At 44.6% G+C, this 12,519-nt stretch overlaps 1 protein-coding gene across 4 annotated transcripts in view; it reads right to left on the bottom strand.

The window, feature by feature from the left end:
- TENM2 (teneurin transmembrane protein 2) overlaps window positions 1-12,519 on the bottom strand; it is a 1,540,328-nt gene that overhangs the window by 1,064,506 nt on the left and 463,303 nt on the right. The window lies entirely within an intron of this gene.

Genomic DNA, 12,519 nt, shown 5'->3' with positions numbered 1-12,519 from the left:
AGACACCCACACAAATATTGCTCACAGCATATTAATAATATATATTTTTAATCCACTGTAATATTAGAATACTAGCATATCACACACGTCGTAATTTGAGTATTGTATATAGAATTGATAGAATCACTGTAATTCTATATGGCACTGGCACCCAACGAACTTATTGTATACTGATATATAGTAACGCGATCACGTTAATAACTCACGGGAGAAAAAAATTCTAATATTTTTATCACACATACCACCTTAGCACAAGCACTTTATCATATTAATGAATTACCATGTTTATTATCTGCAATCGATTAAAATAATGTGAATTTCCTACTGTACATGATATATTATGAGTTTATAAACAAACAAATATGCACATTAATATAAGGTTGCTCTCTGTATATTCTCTGATAACTAAATGATGATAACTAAATGATGACTGAAACTGTTTTTATTTACATCCTATATATATTTATTCCGGAGAATAATGGAATCTGTGAACTGGCCAATCAGAGTGAACTATGCGTTCCACAACGCTACAGAAGCCAGGACGAGGCATGGACTTTGAACTAATTAGACTAAGAAATCATTATGCAACACGTCGACTTCCGGTATAAGTGACATCGTCATGCGGGTCAGTATGCGGTCCACGGGAGGATCCCCTTGGCAACAACACAACTGGCATCAGACGAGAACGGGCTTCCGGTTCCGGGAGAAAGAGGAGAATACAACTGTAGTTAAAGACTTTCTACTACGCATGCGCATTCCATATGAGTCAGATACCGGAAGTGGGGCGGAAACGTCTCACTCCGAGATTAGAGGTACACGTGTACCTTGCACATGCACAATAGAGACTTGGTGATACCGGAAGTGTGGCGGAAGTGCCGCACTCCGGTCTGAATACACGATCTCTGTATATATTTTTATATTTTTAACTTAAAATGTGTATGTACCTGAACATTTCACTCGATGTGTACTGTCCCCCACATAGTAAAGCACAATCTTACATGTATTCCTAACTAAAGGTCGTTGACCTGCCCTGTAACAGGAAGTGACATCAGCAATCACAGCCTGATTATAGAGGGTATATATAGAGACCCGATCCCAGCACACCAGTACCCCTTGAAGAAGTCATCAGGACGAAACGCGTTGGGCTCTCCCTCTGTGATCCTCTACCTACAAAGTTAAGACTCTCCTTTATTCTTATTTATTCTAATTTTAGAACATTATTAGTTAATTATTATTATTTTTACTATCATTTTTATGCAAAAATTTTTGGTCTTAGAACATTGCGTGTGTGTTTTTAACAAAACACAACCCCTCCCCCCTCTATTTTTACATTTTTACCTTCATACTAATTGTATTTTATCTGTACCAAATAAATTTGTATATTTTATTTTATTATATACATGGTTTGAAACATTTTTTTTACACCAGTGGTCGCCGGTACCCTTATACCATTTTTTCCATAAACAATTACAACAGTAACTCACCACTACTGCATACTTAAGGGACGGCAGACGCCCAAAATTATTGGGAGTGTTTTTTTAGTCGGGTGTATCTGTAACACTTGTGGCGCTTGCACATTCTCTATTTTATATATATATACATATATATATATATAGAGGAACAGAGGTAAGGCGGCACTCAGGAGACTCATACCTGGTGAAACCAACAGGTGCTTTAATCACCTGTTGGTTTCACCACGTATGAGTCTCCTGAGTGCCGCCTTACCTCTGTCCCTTTGTATCTACGGGCTTCCGGCCTGGTTGGTGGGCACCGAAGCACTTTTTACTTCTTGCTATTTACCAGTGAGTGCCGGACCAGTATTTCATATATATATATATATATATATATGTGTGTGTGTGTGCTGAGCTGCTGCGCCTGGGACCCCTGCTGCTGCCGGCCGCTGTGCCTGTCACTGCATGACAGGCAGCTGAAAGCCTCCTCTCCTCTTCCCCTCCCCTCCTGTGACAGTGACTGATCAGATGGAGGTGGCGGAGCTACACAAACAGAGGGGGTGGAGCTAAACGGGCAGAGGGGGCAGGGCTATACGGGACCATCAGACTGCAGTGCCACAGAGGAGGACATGCTGCTCCAGATCCTGCCAGAGAGAGTGAGTAAGTCTGTTTGTGTGTGTGTGTGTGTGTGTGTGTGTGTGTGTGTGTGTGTGTATATGTATGTATGTATGTGTATTTATGTATGTGTAATACTGTGTATGTGTGCGAGGGTGGGTGGGGAAGGTGAATAAACTGCACTTCTGTGGGCGTTACATGTAAGATGCGCTACTACTGGGGCGTTACTACTGGGGCATTACATGTAAGCTGCACTACTACTGGGGCGTTACGTGTAAGCTGCGCTACTACTGGGGCATTACATGTAAGCTGCGCTACTACTGGGGCACTACGTGTAAGCTGCACTGCTACTGGGGCGTTATGTGTAAGCTGCGCTACTACTGGGTTTATTATGTGTAAGCGGCACTACTACTGGGGTCATTATGTGTAAGCGGCGCTACTACTGGGGTCATTATGTGTAAGCGGCGCTACTACTGGAGTCATTATGTGTAAGCGGCGCTACTACTGGGGTCGTTATGTGTTAGCGGCGTTACTACTGGGGCATTACATGTAAGCTGCGCTACTACTGGGGCGTTACGTGTAAGCTGCGCTACTACTGGGGCATTACATGTAAGCTGCGCTACTACTGGGGCACTACGTGTAAGCTGCACTGCTACTGGGGCGTTATGTGTAAGCTGCGCTACTACTGGGTTTATTATGTGTAAGCGGCACTACTACTGGGGTCATTATGTGTAAGCGGCGCTACTACTGGGGTCATTATGTGTAAGCGGCGCTACTACTGGGGTCGTTATGTGTTAGCGGTGCTACTACTGGAGTCGTTATGTGTAAGCGGCGCTACTACTGTGGCGTTATGTGTAAGCTTTGCTACAACTGCGGTGTTATGTGTAAGCAGCGCCACTACTGGGGGCGTTTTAAATGGGGGTACAATTGTGTGGCCATGCCCCTTCCTTGTGAGACCACATCCCTTTTTCGACGTGAATAAATGTAATATAAAATTGGAGCAAAGTGGATCTTTAATTTGAATACCATCTCCCCTGCAGGATTAAATGAGAACCTGTCCCTAAACTGCTTTTTGGGGACTTAAGCTACTGTTTTCTCAACCTGCGTCTTTCCCCTCTTTTCTATTAACTACTGCAGTTCTGCTATGCTAACTAATTGATTTGTTAGTTTTCGCTTTCTACATATTTTTAGACATATATTCTACGTTATATTTTATATTACATTTTTTCAGATAACAATAGAGTTTATACTTGCTCTCCTGGGGTTGATTACGTTCCCGATCATTATGAAATTGTGTGCCTAATTCACAGCACAGTTGATGCTTATGTACATAGTGCTCTTCTGATTATATTATGCAGGTATTGAAGACAATATGCATTTGCTTAATCATTTGTTCTCCTCTGGCTTGCACTGTTCTCCATACATTTCTGTGCAGTTCCTATTTGCACAGTTTCCACAGTTACCGGGGGTTGTTGGCAATGTAGGATGGTGGGAACAGGATGATGACGTCATCATGCCTGCCCACCTCCCGGGAAGCCATGCTGTGGGTGTCTCTCTGCAATGGTTTTGGGATCTATTTAGGTAAGTCTGTTTACACTTGTGTTTTGTACTGTGAAGAAGGAAGTAAATTTCGGAAACGTCAGTACTGTACTTGTAGTTGTGCAGTGTGTTTCTTTATGAGAAGTCCTCTGAGTGCCACCTCTCGCAGCAACACATTATATATATATATATATATATATAAAATGATACTGCATGATGAAAAATATATGTAAGTATAATAGTTGCACTTATAAGTGAAGATCAGACAGTAGGCTGGGTAGTAACAGGAAGCAGCAGCCAGTGGGGGGACTGCTGCAGTCAGAGCAGCTTCCAAGACACACAGCACAGCTTGGGCAAGTGCACAACCCGCGATTCGCGAGTGTTCGAAGGGGCGGGTCAAATTCTGGAGGGGTGGAGCCTAAATAGCGGACCACGGCTCTGTGTTTTTTGCTTAAAAAAATAATTTGGTCTGTCAGGGGGGGGGTTCTGGGTATTCAACCCCCCCCCCCGCGTGCACTAGTGCCGTCAAGGCAACAAAATAATGCAATTACATGTTAGATGCTATTATTCTATAAAATATTGCCAACCCGTCCAAATTGTAACATCTTTTTGTATACTCTTTATTCATAAAAGTTTTGTGACACTGTATTGTTGTAGTCTCAAGATCCGACCATTTATAGTGCCCATAATCAGCTGAAAATGCTAAAGTCTAAATAGAGGGGAGACACATTATGGAGGTAAACCCTGAGACCTCACACTTTTCCCAGTACAGACGTTTCAAGTACTGTAATTACTGGGTGACAGCAACTGTAGAGCTGTAGAAGTGTTGGCACCTGAAGCTGACTCTGATAAGCTCATAATGGAACTGTCTCCTTAACCTTACCCTCAGGACTTGGCTGCCATTTTAGTCAGTTAAACTGATCCTCCTTCTCTATTCATGGCCATCTTAACATATAGGCACAGTGGGCAGCTGCCCAGGACCCCACAATTTGAATAGCTTTAGAGCTCGGTTGGGTGGTGGTCACACAGTCTCTACCTGCCTCCCAGCCTGCAGCCAGCCAGTGAATGGCTTTCAGCATGCTGATTGGTGGATGGCTGGAGCTATTCACTGCATGAAAGCATGTGGAAAGACAGTACAGGACCCCAGAAGCGGCATGTTATGATTTTTTTAAATTGATTCCTGTGAATTGGTGGTTAGGGGCCCGAATGCATTGCTTTGCCCAGGACCTGCAATGCTGTTAAGACTGTCCTGACTCAACATTATTTCTGCATCAGTTCTTCAGCAGACGTCCACGGAACAAGTGCTTGCTATGGGCAGTTATACCTAGAAAAAAGTGCTGATCCCAGGCAAGAACCCATAAGAAGTAATATGGTGAGTTAAGAAGTTAATTTAAATGTAAAAACTCCCTTCAAAATGCACTCAAACTTCATAAAGTTTTATATTAATATGTAAACATGTACTGTAGGGCCTGATTCATAGTTGTGCGGTAATCTCCTTGTGACTACGTTTTTGTACATAGAAAAGTGGCCTGATTCTGATTTGGTATTGGAAGTAAAGCAAAAAATGTAAAAAAAATACACCATTCAGACACAGTCAAATACCCAGGAGTTTGCCAGGCATGCCGTGTCGACCCAGGTCCTGCTTAGGGCCTGAAAAGATCAGTCCCGGGTTGACAGTCACAGGCCCACACCCTGCATTAGACTAGGGTTATTCCCGGGACTTGGGACCCGAGTCAGTGTACTGGCTTATGTTCGAATGGTGCAATCCGGGTTTTTAGACCTGGGTCACACAGAGAAGGAGCTGATTGGCTCTTTGGGACTGCCTGGGGCTGTTACAGATTACCTCAACAGCGGTAGATGGCAGAGGACGGCAATAAGGCGTCCCCACAAACTGACTTCACACTGAATGTCAGGACAGACATAGCTTATCTGTGAAAGGGGTCAACCTGGGAAAAACCTGGGTCTGTGGTATAGTGTGAAAGCGGTTCTCTGAGCTAGGACCCGGGTTACACTCGTGTTGAGAAACCTGGGTCAGAGCCGTGTATTTTCCGAGGCGTATGTCTGAAAGGAGTATAACTGTGCACCTGGGCAAAATCATGCTGCACTGCAGGTGGGGCAGATGTAACATGTGCAGAGAGAGTTAGATTTGTGTGGGATGTGTTCAACCTGAAATCTAAATTGCAGCGTATAAAGCTATCTAAAATGTGTGGGTTACATGCAAAATCATCCAGTATTTACCCTGCACAGAAACAATATAAATTTGGTCCCCTTGCATAGCAACATGGTTTGTTCCAGATACAAAGTAACTTGCTTTTTTTGCTTTACTTTCAAATCAGAATCAGTCCCACTGTGCGAAAATATGCAAACCTTGCAACCATTGGGATCTGTATTAAGACGCCCATCAGCGGGATTGCAAATCCAAGCGGGTGCGTACAAAGACGCATCATCTGTCACAGGTCAGTCCATTATCATACAGAGTTGTCCTACGGTTGCACAGCATGGCGATAGGAAGTGTGATGTCAGAGCCACTGTAACTGTGTACGGATCACAGTCACAGTCTCAATCATGCCCCTAAAACTGTTGCAACATGTCTGCGTTTTTGTCGCCACTCTCCGTCACCTCCCCAAACAGTCCCAAACTATCAAATGATAATAAATCCTCTCTGCGACCGCTAACACACGACCATCACGGCACATGCGCAGTACGACACGGCATGCGCAGTGGCAATAACTCACAGAACACAATAGCAATTCCGGAGTTGCTGTCACTATCTACAGTATAGCAGTGTTTTCAGCTTGTGAGAAGCAGGAACATACTGTGATACAAAGGGTTTCGCCAGCTGCCTTTTACATTGAACTTGCCCTGGTAATGCTACCCATGACTGCTACCAAATCTCCAATTATTAGTAATATTCAGCCATTTGACTTTCTGTTTAAATAAAATTCACTGAAAAAGTCATTTTAAAAGCTATATAAAAATATTTGTATTATTTGCTTTTAGCTGGGTTGTAATATAATGTAAAGTTCAAAATATCATTTTAAAAGAATAGTCTTTAATAATGACATTTTATTTGATATCTTTGTTCTGACTATGAAACAACCTTTGTTCAGCTCAGACTCAATCACGTCTGGCCTGTTATAGGATGCTAAGCAGCTCCAAAGAAATATTGTCTATTGAGAGCTACACACATCTAATAATATTTTTATCTTTGGTTATTAACAATTTATATGTATCTTCATTATTTGTGACGGCCTCTTAGCTTTCCTGATACACTGTACAGCGCACTACAATTGTAGGAATATTCATAAGTGACAATGATTAGAAACTAGTAAATGTAAGGTCTTATTTAGAGTAGAGATGAGCGGGTTCGGTTTCTTTGAATCCGAACCCGCACGAACTTCACTTTTTTTTTCACGGGTCCGAGCGACTCGGATCTTCCCGCCTTGCTCGGTTAACCCGAGCGCGCCCGAACGTCATCATGACGCTGTCGGATTCTCGCGAGACTCGGATTCTATATAAGGAGCCGCGCGTCGCCGCCATTTTCACACGTGCATTGAGATTGATAGGGAGAGGACGTGGCTGGCGTCCTCTCCATTAGAATAGATTAGAAGAGAGAGAGAGAGAGAGAGATTGTGCAGACAGAGTTTACCACAGTGACCAGTGCAGTTGTTGTTAAGTTAACTTTTATTTAATATATCCGTTCTCTGCTATATCCGTTCTCTGCCTGAAAAAAACGATACACAGCAGTCACACAGTGTGACTCAGTCTGTGTGCACTCAGCTCAGCCCAGTGTGCTGCACATCAATGTATAAAAGCTTATAATAATTGTGGGGGAGACTGGGGAGCACTGCAGGTTGTTATAGCAGGAGCCAGGAGTACATAATATTATATTAATTTAAAATTAAACAGTGCACACTTTTGCTGCAGGAGTGCCACTGCCAGTGTGACTAGTGGTGACCAGTGCCTGACCACCAGTATAGTAGTATATTGTTGTATACTATCTCTTTATCAACCAGTCTATATTAGCAGCAGACACAGTACAGTGCGGTAGTTCACGGCTGTGGCTACCTCTGTGTCGGCAGTCGGCAGGCAGTCCGTCCATCCATAATTGTATTATAATATATACCACCTAACCGTGGTTTTTTTTTCATTCTTTATACCGTCATAGTGTCATACTAGTTGTTACGAGTATACTACTATCTCTTTATCAACCAGTGTACAGTGCGGTAGTTCACGGCTGTGGCTACCTCTGTGTCGGCAGTCGGCAGGCAGTCCGTCCATCCATAATTGTATTATAATATATACCACCTAACCGTGGTTTTTTTTTCATTCTTTATACCGTCATAGTCAGTCATACTAGTTGTTACGAGTATACTACTATCTCTTTATCAACCAGTGTACAGTGCGGTAGTTCACGGCTGTGGCTACCTCTGTGTCGGCACTCGGCAGGCAGTCCGTCCATCCATAATTGTACTATAATATATACCACCTAACCGTGGTTTTTTTTTCATTCTTTATACCGTCATAGTGTCATACTAGTTGTTACGAGTATACTACTATCTCTTTATCAACCAGTGTACAGTGCGGTAGTTCACGGCTGTGGCTACCTCTGTGTCGGCAGTCGGCAGGCAGTCCGTCCATCCATAATTGTATTATAATATATACCACCTAACCGTGGTTTTTTTTTCATTCTTTATACCGTCATAGTGTCATACTAGTTGTTACGAGTATACTACTATCTCTTTATCAACCAGTGTACAGTGCGGTAGTTCACGGCTGTGGCTACCTCTGTGTCGGAACTCGGCAGGCAGTCCGTCCATCCATAATTGTATTACAATATATACCACCTAACCGTGTTTTTTTTTTCATTCTTTATACCGTCATAGTCAGTCATACTAGTTGTTACGAGTATACTACTATCTCTTTATCAACCAGTGTACAGTGCGGTAGTTCACGGCTGTGGCTACCTCTGTGTCGGAACTCGTCAGGCAGTCCGTCCATCCATAATTGTATTATTATAATATATACCACCTAACCGTGGTTTTTTTTTCATTCTTTATACCGTCATAGTGTCATACTAGTTGTTACGAGTATACTACTATCTCTTTATCAACCAGTGTACAGTGCGGTAGTTCACGGCTGTGGCTACCTCTGTGTCGGCAGTCGGCAGGCAGTCCGTCCATCCATAATTGTATTATAATATATACCACCTAACCGTGGTTTTTTTTTCATTCTTTATACCGTCATAGTCAGTCATACTAGTTGTTACGAGTATACTACTATCTCTTTATCAACCAGTGTACAGTGCGGTAGTTCACGGCTGTGGCTACCTCTGTGTCGGAACTCGGCAGGCAGTCCGTCCATCCATAATTGTATTACAATATATACCACCTAACCGTGGTTTTTTTTTCATTCTTTATACCGTCATAGTCAGTCATACTAGTTGTTACGAGTATACTACTATCTCTTTATCAACCAGTGTACAGTGCGGTAGTTCACGGCTGTGGCTACCTCTGTGTCGGCACTCGGCAGGCAGTCCGTCCATCCATAATTGTATTACAATATATACCACCTAACCGTGGTTTTTTTATACCACCTAACCGTGGCAGTCCGTCCATAATTGTATACTAGTATCCAATCCATCCATCTCCATTGTTTACCTGAGGTGCCTTTTAGTTCTGCCTATAAAATATGGAGAACAAAAAAGTTGAGGTTCCAAAATTAGGGAAAGATCAAGATCCACTTCCACCTCGTGCTGAAGCTGCTGCCACTAGTCATGGCCGAGACGATGAAATGCCAGCAACGTCGTCTGCCAAGGCCGATGCCCAATGTCATAGTACAGAGCATGTCAAATCCAAAACACCAAATATCAGAAAAAAAAGGACTCCAAAACCTAAAATAAAATTGTCGGAGGAGAAGCGTAAACTTGCCAATATGCCATTTACCACACGGAGTGGCAAGGAACGGCTGAGGCCCTGGCCTATGTTCATGGCTAGTGGTTCAGCTTCACATGAGGATGGAAGCACTCAGCCTCTCGCTAGAAAACTGAAAAGACTCAAGCTGGCAAAAGCACCGCAAAGAACTGTGCGTTCTTTGAAATCCCAAATCCACAAGGAGAGTCCAATTGTGTCGGTTGCGATGCCTGACCTTCCCAACACTGGACGTGAAGAGCATGCGCCTTCCACTATTTGCATGCCCCCTGCAAGTGCTGGAAGGAGCACCCGCAGTCCAGTTCCTGATAGTCAGATTGAAGATGTCAGTGTTGAAGTACACCAGGATGAGGAGGATATGGGTGTTGCTGGCGCTGGGGAGGAAATTGACCAGAAGGATTCTGATGGTGAGGTGGTTTGTTTAAGTCAGGCACCCGGGGAGACACCTGTTGTCCGTGGGAGGAATATGGCCGTTGACATGCCAGGTGAAAATACCAAAAAAATCAGCTCTTCGGTGTGGAGGTATTTCACCAGAAATGCGGACAACAGGTGTCAAGCCGTGTGTTCCCTTTGTCAAGCTGTAATAAGTAGGGGTAAGGACGTTAACCACCTCGGAACATCCTCCCTTATACGTCACCTGCAGCGCATTCATAATAAGTCAGTGACAAGTTCAAAAACTTTGGGTGACAGCGGAAGCAGTCCACTGACCAGTAAATCCCTTCCTCTTGTAACCAAGCTCACGCAAACCACCCCATCAACTCCCTCAGTGTCAATTTCCTCCTTCCCCAGGAATGCCAATAGTCCTGCAGGCCATGTCACTGGCAAGTCTGACGAGTCCTCTCCTGCCTGGGATTCCTCCGATGCATCCTTGCGTGTAACGCCTACTGCTGCTGGCGCTGCTGTTGTTGCCGCTGGGAGTCGATGGTCATCCCAGAGGGGAAGTCGTAAGCCCACTTGTACTACTTCCAGTAAGCAATTGACTGTTCAACAGTCCTTTGCGAGGAAGATGAAATATCACAGCAGTCATCCTACTGCAAAGCGGATAACTGAGTCCTTGACAACTATGTTGGTGTTAGACGTGCGTCCGGTATCCGCCGTTAGTTCACAGGGAACTAGACAATTTATTGAGGCAGTGTGCCCCCGTTACCAAATACCATCTAGGTTCCACTTCTCTAGGCAGGCGATACCGAGAATGTACACGGACGTCAGAAAAAGACTCACCAGTGTCCTAAAAAATGCAGTTGTACCCAATGTCCACTTAACCACGGACATGTGGACAAGTGGAGCAGGGCAGGGTCAGGACTATATGACTGTGACAGCCCACTGGGTAGATGTATGGACTCCCGCCGCAAGAACAGCAGCGGCGGCACCAGTAGCAGCATCTCGCAAACGCCAACTCTTTCCTAGGCAGGCTACGCTTTGTATCACCGCTTTCCAGAATACGCACACAGCTGAAAACCTCTTACGGCAACTGAGGAAGATCATCGCGGAATGGCTTACCCCAATTGGACTCTCCTGTGGATTTGTGGCATCGGACAACGCCAGCAATATTGTGTGTGCATTAAATATGGGCAAATTCCAGCACGTCCCATGTTTTGCACATACCTTGAATTTGGTGGTGCAGAATTTTTTAAAAAACGACAGGGGCGTGCAAGAGATGCTGTCGGTGGCCAGAAAAATTGCGGGACACTTTCAGCGTACAGGCACCACGTACAGAAGACTGGAGCACCACCAAAAACTACTGAACCTGCCCTGCCATCATCTGAAGCAAGAAGTGGTAACGAGGTGGAATTCAACCCTCTATATGCTTCAGAGGTTGGAGGAGCAGCAAAAGGCCATTCAAGCCTATACAATTGAGCACGATATAGGAGATGGAATGCACCTGTCTCAAGTGCAGTGGAGAATGATTTCAACGTTGTGCAAGGTTCTGATGCCCTTTGAACTTGCCACACGTGAAGTCAGTTCAGACACTGCCAGCCTGAGTCAGGTCATTCCCCTCATCAGGCTTTTGCAGAAGAAGCTGGAGGCATTGAAGAAGGAGCTAACACGGAGCGATTCCGCTAGGCATGTGGGACTTGTGGATGCAGCCCTTAATTCGCTTAACAAGGATTCACGGGTGGTCAATCTGTTGAAATCAGAGCACTACATTTTGGCCACCGTGCTCGATCCTAGATTTAAAGCCTACCTTGGATCTCTCTTTCCGGCAGACACAGGTCTGCTGGGGTTGAAAGACCTGCTGGTGACAAAATTGTCAAGTCAAGCGGAACGCGACCTGTCAACATCTCCTCCTTCACATTCTCCCGCAACTGGGGGTGCGAGGAAAAGGCTCAGAATTCCGAGCCCACCCGCTGGCGGTGATGCAGGGCAGTCTGGAGCGACTGCTGATGCTGACATCTGGTCCGGACTGAAGGACCTGACAACGATTACGGACATGTCGTCTACTGTCACTGCATATGATTCTCTCAACATTGATAGAATGGTGGAGGATTATATGAGTGACCGCATCCAAGTAGGCACGTCACACAGTCCGTACTTATACTGGCAGGAAAAAGAGGCAATTTGGAGGCCCTTGCACAAACTGGCTTTATTCTACCTAAGTTGCCCTCCCACAAGTGTGTACTCCGAAAGAGTGTTTAGTGCCGCCGCTCACCTTGTCAGCAATCGGCGTACGAGGTTACATCCAGAAAATGTGGAGAAGATGATGTTCATTAAAATGAATTATAATCAATTCCTCCGCGGAGACATTGACCAGCAGCAATTGCCTCCACAAAGTACACAGGGAGCTGAGATGGTGGATTCCAGTGGGGACGAATTGATAATCTGTGAGGAGGGGGATGTACACGGTGATATATCGGAGGGTGAAGATGAGGTGGACATCTTGCCTCTGTAGAGCCAGTTTGTGCAAGGAGAGATTAATTGCTTCTTTTTTGGGGGGGGTCCAAACCAACCCGTCATATCAGTCACAGTCGTGTGGCAGACCCTGT

This window comes from Pseudophryne corroboree, chromosome 6, assembly GCF_028390025.1.
Source record: "Pseudophryne corroboree isolate aPseCor3 chromosome 6, aPseCor3.hap2, whole genome shotgun sequence".
Taxonomy (NCBI): Eukaryota; Metazoa; Chordata; class Amphibia; order Anura; family Myobatrachidae; genus Pseudophryne; species Pseudophryne corroboree.
The sequence above is the reverse complement of the archived record's forward strand: the minus strand, read 5'-3'. Positions and strand labels throughout refer to the sequence as shown.